Genomic DNA, 9,645 nt, shown 5'->3' on the forward strand with positions numbered 1-9,645 from the left:
GCTCTCCGGGCCTCGCCCGAGCCGCAGGGCTCCCGCGTGACTCAGGGGACCCGAGGGCGGGGCTTAGGGGACCCGGGGGCGGGGCTTGCCACCACACGCACTGGCGGAGTGGCGCTCCGGAGGGCTCCAGCCCGAAAAGACCCCTGGTTGTGAGGCTTCCGCAAGCTATTTTGCGGATAAAGTCTTGTCGCTCCGCCGCGACCTCCCCGCTACAGTTGATACAGTGAATGAACTTGAGGCTCCAAGCACATTTTCTAGTTACATTCTGGATTATTTTGACCCGCTCAGCCTAGAGGAAGTTGACAGATTGCTCTTAACAGTACACCCTACCACATGCTCCCTTGACCCGTGTTCGTCGTGGCTAATTAAAGCTGGCTGCGAGGGGTTTCGGGGTGCCTTGTGGGAGATTGTCAACAAGTCCCTCTTAGAGGGTCAGTTCCCGGAGGTACTCAAGGAAGCAGTGGTGCACCCCCTTCTGAAAAAGTCATCTTTGGACCTGACCGAATTGGCCAACTATCAGCCGGTTTCCAACTTGCCCTATCTTGGCAAAATAATAGAGAGGGCAGTGGCAAGTAATTTACAGAGCTTTCTGGATGATGCTTCCATTTTAGATCCCTCCCAGTCCGGCTTTCGCCCAGATCACGTGACAAAGATGGCACTGGTCACCCTCACAGATGACCTCCGGAGGCATCTGGATTGGGCGGAACGGCAGTGCTTTTGTTGTTAGACCTGTCAGCTAAGTTTGACACAGTTGACCACCAGCTACTGGTCTGCCACCTCGTGGACATTGGAATTCAGGGACTAGCCTTGCAGTGGCTTGTTTCCTTTCTCCAAGATCGGGGACAAAGAGTGGTGCTAGGGGATCACCTATCCCAAAAGCATCCACCAGAATGTGGAGTGCCCCAAGGGGCAGTGCTGTCCCCAATGCTCTTTAACATCTATATGCGCCTTCTTGCCCAGATTGCCCAGAGGCATGGACTGGGTTGTCATCAGTACGCTGATGACACCCAACTCTATCTGTTGTTGGATGGCCGGTCTGACTCCAAACCAGAAGACCTGGATCAGGCATTACAAGCCATGGCTGGTTGGCTTAGACTGAGCCGGGTGAAATTGAATCTGACAAAGACGGAGGTCCTGTGCTTGAGTCATGGCAGTCCGAGGGTAGGGATCCCACTTTTAACCTTTGATGGGGCACCATTGGTGCCAGCGCCAGAGGTTAGGAGTTTGAGAGTGCTCCTGGATGCCTCCCTGAAAATGGAGGCCCAGGTAGCAGCCACTGCCAGGTTGGCCTTTTACAATCTTTGGCTGATTAGGCAGTTGGTTCCCTTCCTCGAATGCAGTGATTTGGCGACAGTGATCCATATGATAGTCACCTCGAGACTGGACTAGTATAACTCCCTCTACATGGGGCTGCCATTGATGCAGATCTGGAAGCTTCAGCTGGTGCAAAATGCCGCAGCCAGGCTGCTGATGGGACTCCCTGTCTGGGAGCACATTCAGCCTGCGCTAAAGGCATTGCACTGGCTGCCTATAGCATACCGGATCCACTTCAAGGTGCTGGTTCTTACCTTTAAAGCTCTTTATGGCCAGGGACCTGCATACCTGAGGGACCACCTTTCCCCATATGTACCCCAGAGAGTGCTGCGATTGGGGATCCAGAATCGACTGGTCCTCCCAAGTATTAAGGAGGCCAGGTTGGCAACGACCAGGGCCAGGGCTTTTTCAGTGGCAGCTCCACTCTGGTGGAATGAGCTCCCAGAGGAGATCAGGGCCCTTTGGGAGCTTTTACAGTTCCGTAGGGCCTGCAAAACGAAGCTCTTCCACCAGGCCTTTGGAGCCGTCACCACCATCCTCACTGTTACTACTATCGGGAATGCCAACTGACATCGTATGGCGAAGAGCCCTGACACACTGGACCCCTATCAACTGCCCGAGTTGATTCCCCCCTTTATGATGTCTGAAGTACTTTACAGCATTTGAAGCAGACCGGCAATACCAACACATGAGATTAGCATTTTATTATTATATCTTTTTAAATATAGTAATACTTTATGATAGAAATTGGTTTTACCATAGAGTTTTTGTCCAAATACCAGAGTGATGCCCAGATGTCTCTGGCATGATGATGTGACTTCCTGGGTGATGCTGATGATGAGGCTTAGGATTTCTCCTTGAAAATTCCCCCCATCCCCTGCCGGTTGCCATGAAGGACTTGAGCGGAGGGGTGATATCCTACTTTGGTTCCAAGGGTCCTTCAACTCTCTGATCACCTTCCATTCACGATTTGTATAATCAGCCCATTATATTCTGCTATTTTCTTTTCCAAGTCTTAATTTTTTAGACTTTTTTCGTATGGCAAAGAGGCAAAACTGTTTTCCTCAAAATTTCTGAATTTTCTCTGGGCTTGCCCATCCTTCCTTAGAGCCTTTGCTTCACTTTGTTCCAACTCTAAGTAATGTCCATGCCTTGGCTAAAAATAGATTGAAGGTGGAAACACATTCTGCTCATGTGTTGAAGCATGTCTTACATTTCTGAACTTTAGAAGAACCATTTTGGGAAACTATACTTGATTTATTATGTTACTCCTGAGCATTATGAGTGATTCAAATTTGTATTCTGAATCACATAATTATACATTTTGGTGACATTATTACAAGCCACTGCTTCATGCTGTGGAATCCTTATAGCAGGCTGGCACAAGTGCTGAAGGGATTTTTCAAGAAGGTCTTCTCCATAAGATCCTGAGCAGAGTTGCTACGGAATATGCACCATGACTGGTGAGTATAGGTAAGATTACCTTATTACCTTTCCCAAAATATCTGAACCTGCTGATGCAGAGAGAACCACTCTAGGGGTTTTCCACATCATCCTGCATGGGCTGGGCAGAGATGCTACACCCCAAGATAATGTCTACAAATTATTGTGCCTTGCAGCAAAAAAGGGAGCATTGGAATAATGAGAATGAATCATGCTCATCTTCTAAGACACCTGCTCAGATAGCACAACTACATGCAGTTCTGAGGATAAGCCTAGCCTGGAGGCTCTTGACATTGAGAAAAACCAATGAGGCTACTGTATTAATGTAGTCAATACAGAGATAGCACAGTTTGGGTTACATTTTTGCTGACTCTATAATTTTCCTGCTCAGCATTGAGGGTTATCAGAGTTCATCATTGAGAACAAGAGTAGTGTAGTAGCAAGAGTGTTGCACTAGGATGACCTGAGTTCAAATTCTCCTTCAGCCATGAAGCTGAAGGTGACCTTAGGCTAGTCAGTCTTTTCCAGCCTTGCAGAGTTATTGTGAGGAACAAATGGAGGAGTTCTGGACCTCATAAACCATTCTGAGTTTCTTGGAAGAAGGGTGAAATAAAAATGTATAGCTCTATAACACCGTATGGCATAGGAGGTGCAGATGTGGCAAAAACTTGCCAAGCCATGGACAGATTCCCCTTTCAAATGTTACTCAGTTATACTTCGTGATGCTTCAGAAATGGTGCATGTGATTTTATTTCATTTGCTTTGGAAATTGTCTTAGATTTATACTTAGATGTCTAGTGCACACAAAAAAGACAGTGGGGATACAATTGATTTTATTTAGGGCAAGGAGACATCAAGGAGTAGTTTTAGCACTTCTCCAAGGACTGTTACACATGCAGAAATTTTCTGTGGGAGCCTATCCTACATTTGCAGTCCTAAGAAGTAGAAATCACATGGCAGCATCGTGTCTGGCTTATTGCCAGGGGCAGAAGAGAGCTGCAAAAACTGAAAGTATGGTGTATTGAGCAATACTCCAAAAACCCCATTAACAAGTTACAAACTGATGAGTGATATTTCTGGGGTGTTGAATGGTAACTGGTATAAAAAGCCCTTACCACCTTCTGCTACTACTAGATGCAGTCTTTTTTCTCTCTCACCCACCCTTCTTGCTCACACCCACTTTGCCTTTGCTTCCTGTTGAGGGAACTCAAGCATATCTAATGGTGTTCTGGGGGCCTTGATCACTGAAGAGGGGGAAAGATGTGATGCCTCCTGTTCATTCCACTTGTCATTTCCCAGTGGCTTTTGAGCTGGACTTGAACATTTGCTGATAAGTTTCAAATTGAACCCCCAAGGACTGTGTGAGCTTGCAGTTAGCCAGACAAATTCTACTTTACTGTGCTTTGCTCTGTGTGAAATAGCCCATATTGGCTTTTCTGATATCAAGTTCCAGCAAATGGCAAGCCAACTAGGCATTGGCTGATGGGGCTATTTTTGTTCCTTTTTATTCTGTATGTATGTTGTCAGAGTCTTTGATTTTAGTCCTCCTCATTTTCATTGTTGATGATTTTTTTGTTTCTTATGTCATTTATATCCCATCACAACATAAAAATGGCATAAAAATAACAAAGGCCCCGGTCACACAGGTCAGATAACGCGGGGGGTGGGGGTGGGGTGGCTGTTCGCCCTGGAGCAAAATAAAGCATGGTAGCCCGATCACACGGTCCCCCGAGTCTCCGTGCTTAGGCTGTTAACTGGCGATCACACAGCGATGTTGCAGCGTGGCAAAGAAGCGGTGCGGTGCGATCACACAAGCGTTTCGCATTTGTGCACATGCACAGTTCCGTGGAGCAGCACTGCTTTCAGTTTCGTGTTTGTGCGCATGTACTTATGAAAAACATCCTGTTTGCGAAGGGACGTGGGCGGGTGCCGGATGCCACGGGATACTAGCGCTCCCACGATCAGACGCCCACCTGTGCTGCATGTTTTCCAGATACTAGTGCACTTTCCTTGGTACTTTTTAACTCCACATCTTCAGCGGGATGCCACGGGTTGGCCACGGGTGTGCTACGCTTCCCAGATGTTGTGGTGTGATTGCACCCCGAAAATCCGCCCAACATTCGTGTCTTTCGTGCAGCAAATTCTCCATGTGACCGGGGCCAACGTCAGTTTTTACTTGCACACTATTTTCATTCACTCGACATACAACTAGCATTGGGCTGGATCCGACAGAACTTTTCTGATAATGGTGGGTGGGTCTTTTCAATGTGAGGACCTTGCCTCAGTGGTACATCCTTTTATGTCAGTGGAAAGTTCTTTGTGTCAGAGGAAAATAACACTGTTAGCAGAAAAGCTCATTAGGATCCAACTCACTGAAAATGTTTTCATTTTTAGAGAAAAAAAACTGACGAAGGAAACAGAAAATAGTGTAATTTTTTTTTAAAGGACCTGTGAAATTCTTTATTCAAGGCAGAAGCAAAATCAAAATGGGAGATCTTTAGACCTCAGATACCTTGCAAAATTTGGTCTCAGTCCAAATCAATGCCCTTTGTTTAGTAGGTCAATGAACAGGAAAGTAAGAGTGTACCTTGAAGGGTGGGTTGGAACACTCCATGCGGAAACTTGAAAGAAGCTAGATGCTCTGATGCATCATGTTCATCTGTTGTACGAGGAATTTGAAGCCCTAGAGGACTTTCTTGTCCAGGAATGTTTTCTCTATAACTGGTTTTCAAAAAAGTAGTTTACAATTAATTAGACTAATATTGACAGTAAACCCACAATTGAGCTATTCAGTTACCACCCTGAGGCAAGAATCTCACACCTAACCTCTCTGCTTTTTTCCCCTGTATAGTTTGTGCTGTGTGTGTAGACCTTCTTGCACTTCTGTTCATACACGGAAATACTGGTTTTTCCCCTGTGTGTGCAGAGGTGTGTCATTCATATATTCTCAGCATTGCGCTACTTAAATCCAGAGACTGGAGTCATGAGCAGACAAGACAGCTCTTTCTACAAACTTGAGAAATGACCTACATTTGCAGAAAATCCAAAATCTTAAACAAAATAAAACAAAACCAGTGTGTGTGTGGGTTTAAACCCCACAAAATAAAAAAGCAGAACCTGTAGCTTTTTTCAAACAAATGCCCTCTCTGGCTGTTTCTAGACAACCGCAATGGTATTGTCAATTGAAACATTGGTCTCTGTCAATAAAAGACAGGGGGAGAGGCAGAGCCCTTCCCAGGGTTGTTTTGGCCTTTGAGGGAGAACTCATTGGGGCCAGGCCCATCAACAACCAATGGGCAACTTGATACCACACAAGTTCCGTAGCTCAGCCAGGCCCTGGTGCTGACCAACGACAACAACCACATGAAAGCCAGTGTGGTGTAGGGGTTAGAGTTTCAGACTAGGTTTTGAGAGACCCAGGTTTGTGTCCCCGCTCTGCCATGGGAGCTTGTTGGGTGATCTCCTTGGCCAGTCACCTTAATCTAACTCACAGGGTTGTTGTGAAGATAAAGAAGCAGGGAAAGGTGAAGATATGGGGGGTGCCAGGAGGTGGGATAGGGTTGCCAAATATGTTTTGGCCGGGAGCGGGGGGCTCCCGGCCGGTGTCTGTAATATGACAGCGATTTGAGGGGAAAACTCTTTGTTTTCCCCTCAAATGGTGTGGCCCTGCCCCCAGCGTGCGATGTCACTTCCGGGTGACGCGCACACGGGGGTGGGGTTTCCCCTGGGCCCCGATTCCGCGGGAGCGGAAAGCGGGGCTCGAAAGCGGGGGGAAATCTGCCCCCCGGGGGCATTTGGCAGCCCTAAGGTGGGAAAGAGAAAATAATGTGAGGAAAGAGTTACAGGAGAAACTAAATAGTCTCTCAAAAGTCCTTGTGTGTTTCTCACATTGTAGTTGGGCTGGGTCCGGCCTGGGGGCCAACACTGTGCAGCTTAGCCCCTTTTGCCAGGGAGAGCTGCCAGGAGTAGGGAAAAAGAGGGAAGACTAAAGACTGAGGGGAATCAATGTAAGTTGGCTGGTGAGTGGAAAGGAAAGAAGGAAGCAGGAAGAGGGGAGAAACTGTGGGTGTTTTCAAGGAAGGTAAAGAGGAAATAGTGGGGGAAGAAAAATGAGATGCACCCTTCAAGTCCTTGCAGGTCCCCTTCTGTTGTGTATGTGCGTGTTAAATATGTCAAATATTTATTACATATTTGGTTAATAAGTTAACTGCTGACAAATATATTGTATAACCTTTGGAAGTATTGCAATTGTAATTAATTAAATTCTGGAGAAAATCTCATTCATCCCATTATGTTAATTAATCTGTTATAGCTGAGAGGCTCAGCAGGAGCTGTTCTATAGTTACATCTATACCTGACTTGGATGTATTTGCAGTCCTATGCAGAATTATACCACCGAAGTCAATGGGTTTAGGATTGCATTGTGTGTCATATTTTTCTTCTCGCATGATATTTTTCTCATGATCACACACAACCTTTTAGTGTTTACCACTCAAAGCTGGTTGAAATTGATCAGGCTGTTACCTCATTTTAGTTTTGCAGGAAATTATGGAGATTGCTTGATCACTTTATTCTGCTGGCTCTTAGGGCTTTGCTATTCAATAGACTTGATTTTTTTAAACTAAAGAAGACTGTTGGGTTCAGTGTTTTAACTTAAGGTAGAGAGGCAATGAATGAAGGCTAATTCCTGCATTGTTTTTTGGAGCAGGTCCTTTTTTATTTGTGAACACTTCTGTGCCTTTTGGTAATACAGCAAACATGTGTAAAAATGTTGTGAAAATATGTGTTTTTGTGTGTGTTGAGGGGGAGGGCTGATACCAGTATCTGTATTGGGAAGCAGATTGCTATATCTGCTTCCTTTCTCTTTTGAAAGGAATAAATTTCGCCTGACACAAACTTTACATTTTTAGGAGGTGGGGCTCTTGGAAGCAGCTGCTATGCTTCTCCAGGGAAGTGGGGGTGGGGTGATGCATCTCTCCTCTGATCTTGGAGCATCTTCCTGTCCATTGTCCATGGCTCTTTCTGTTGTCTCGGCAGTTGTTCCCACTGGATAGTAAGCATCTGGATGCCAGACTAAGACCCAGACACCACCTTTTAAAGAATGAGACTAACCTTGGAGAATGGTGTGGCTCTTCCTGCTGTCAAAAAGGCTATGGCCTGGCAGGGAGGGAAGCAGCACTGTGGTCTGCTTCTTTTTTAGGTGCTGTGTCATGAACCCAGTTTTTGGCTGTCTTCCTCCCTCTGCATGTTCAGCCTGCAGTACCTGGTCATTCACTTGCTTGCTTCAGCCAGCCAACCTAGCTCTCTTGGCACTCTGTTCCCATGGAGCAGACTGATTGAATGGTAAAGTATTTTGATGTCAGTAAGTTGTCTTCCCCAGAAAACATTACCCCACAAGATAAACAGACATTATATGACAGAGTAATAACTAAGGCGTTAATTAAAGGTGTATGCAGAATATTTAGTTCTGAGGTGGATCTGTCTTGGCCATCTCTCCTATATAATAATCCTATTTTGGGGTGGCAAGACTCCCTCAGCCATTGGCCCGTCAGTCGCCACTCAAGAGTACTCACGTGCCGAACAGTTTTATACAGATAATAGAAGAATTTAACTTAATGGATATATGGAGAGTAAGGAACATAAATAAATCTGACTTCACGTTTTACTCATCCCGTCACAACTCATGGTCAAGAATTGATATGATTTGGATGTCAATAAACCTGATCAGGGAAGTGACGGAATCAGAAATACTACCTAAAACTTTTGCGGACCACAACCCAGTCGCGGTATCAATAAAAGATGAAAACAAAAAAACTAGGATGTCGATAAACATAACCTTGCTAAGAGATCCGGCCTTTGTGAAAAGTTCTAAAAAAGAAATTGTAGAATTTTTTCAGTTGAACTTATCTACAGAAACATCTCTAGAAATAATATGGGACGCATTCAAGGCCTATATAAGGGGTCGTTTTATTAGCTACAATGCCTGGAAATGTAAACAAAAGAAAGAGAAATATGATCAACTAGCCAAACAAATAAAACACCAAGAAAATCTAGTAGTAAAAGGTAAAGGAGATGGAAGTGCAAAGATCAAACTTAACCTCCTACATCATAATTTAAACAACCTGTTAAATTATGAAATAGAAAAGAGAATAGAATACACCAAACAATACTACTTTGAAAATTTAAACAAACCCAACAGATGGTTAGCTTATAAAATAAAGAAAGAAAGAGAGAAGCGCACCATTATTAAACTAAGAAATGATAATAACGAAGAAAAGTTTAACACACAAGACCTAAAAAAGATAGTGGAAAAATTCTATATGAAATTATATCAGCAGGCCCAAGATAGTAGAAGTGAAACCGCAGAATACCTTAAATACAGAACTCAAAAATTTAACATCCAACAGAAAAAAATTCTGAATGATCCAATAACCCTAAATGAAATTATGGAGGCAATTAGAAGACAAAAAAGGAAAAAAACTCCAGGTCCTGACGGAATACCAGCAGAATTTTACCAAACTTTTGAAAAACAGTTATGGACACCACTTAAAGAACTTTGCCAAAGAGTAGGTAAAAACATGAAGATACCTGATTCCTGGAATCATGCTTTAATATCATTAATCCCAAAACCAAATACAGATAAGACCGATATTAAAAACTACAGACCCATATCACTCCTCAACGTCGACTACAAAATTTTTACATCAATACTAGCTGGAAGACTAAAAAAAGTTTTGACACAGATGATCCACCAAGACCAAACCGGATTTCTACCCAAAAGGCAAATGAGAAATAATATAAGAATCATTATGAATGTATTAGAATACTATGAAGAACATCCTGAAAAAGAATTAATGCTAATGTTCCTGGACGCGGAAAAGGCGTTTG

This window comes from Gekko japonicus, unplaced genomic scaffold, assembly GCF_001447785.1.
Source record: "Gekko japonicus isolate JY-2015 unplaced genomic scaffold, Gekko_japonicus_V1.1 scaffold16, whole genome shotgun sequence".
NCBI lineage: Eukaryota > Metazoa > Chordata > Lepidosauria > Squamata > Gekkonidae > Gekko > Gekko japonicus.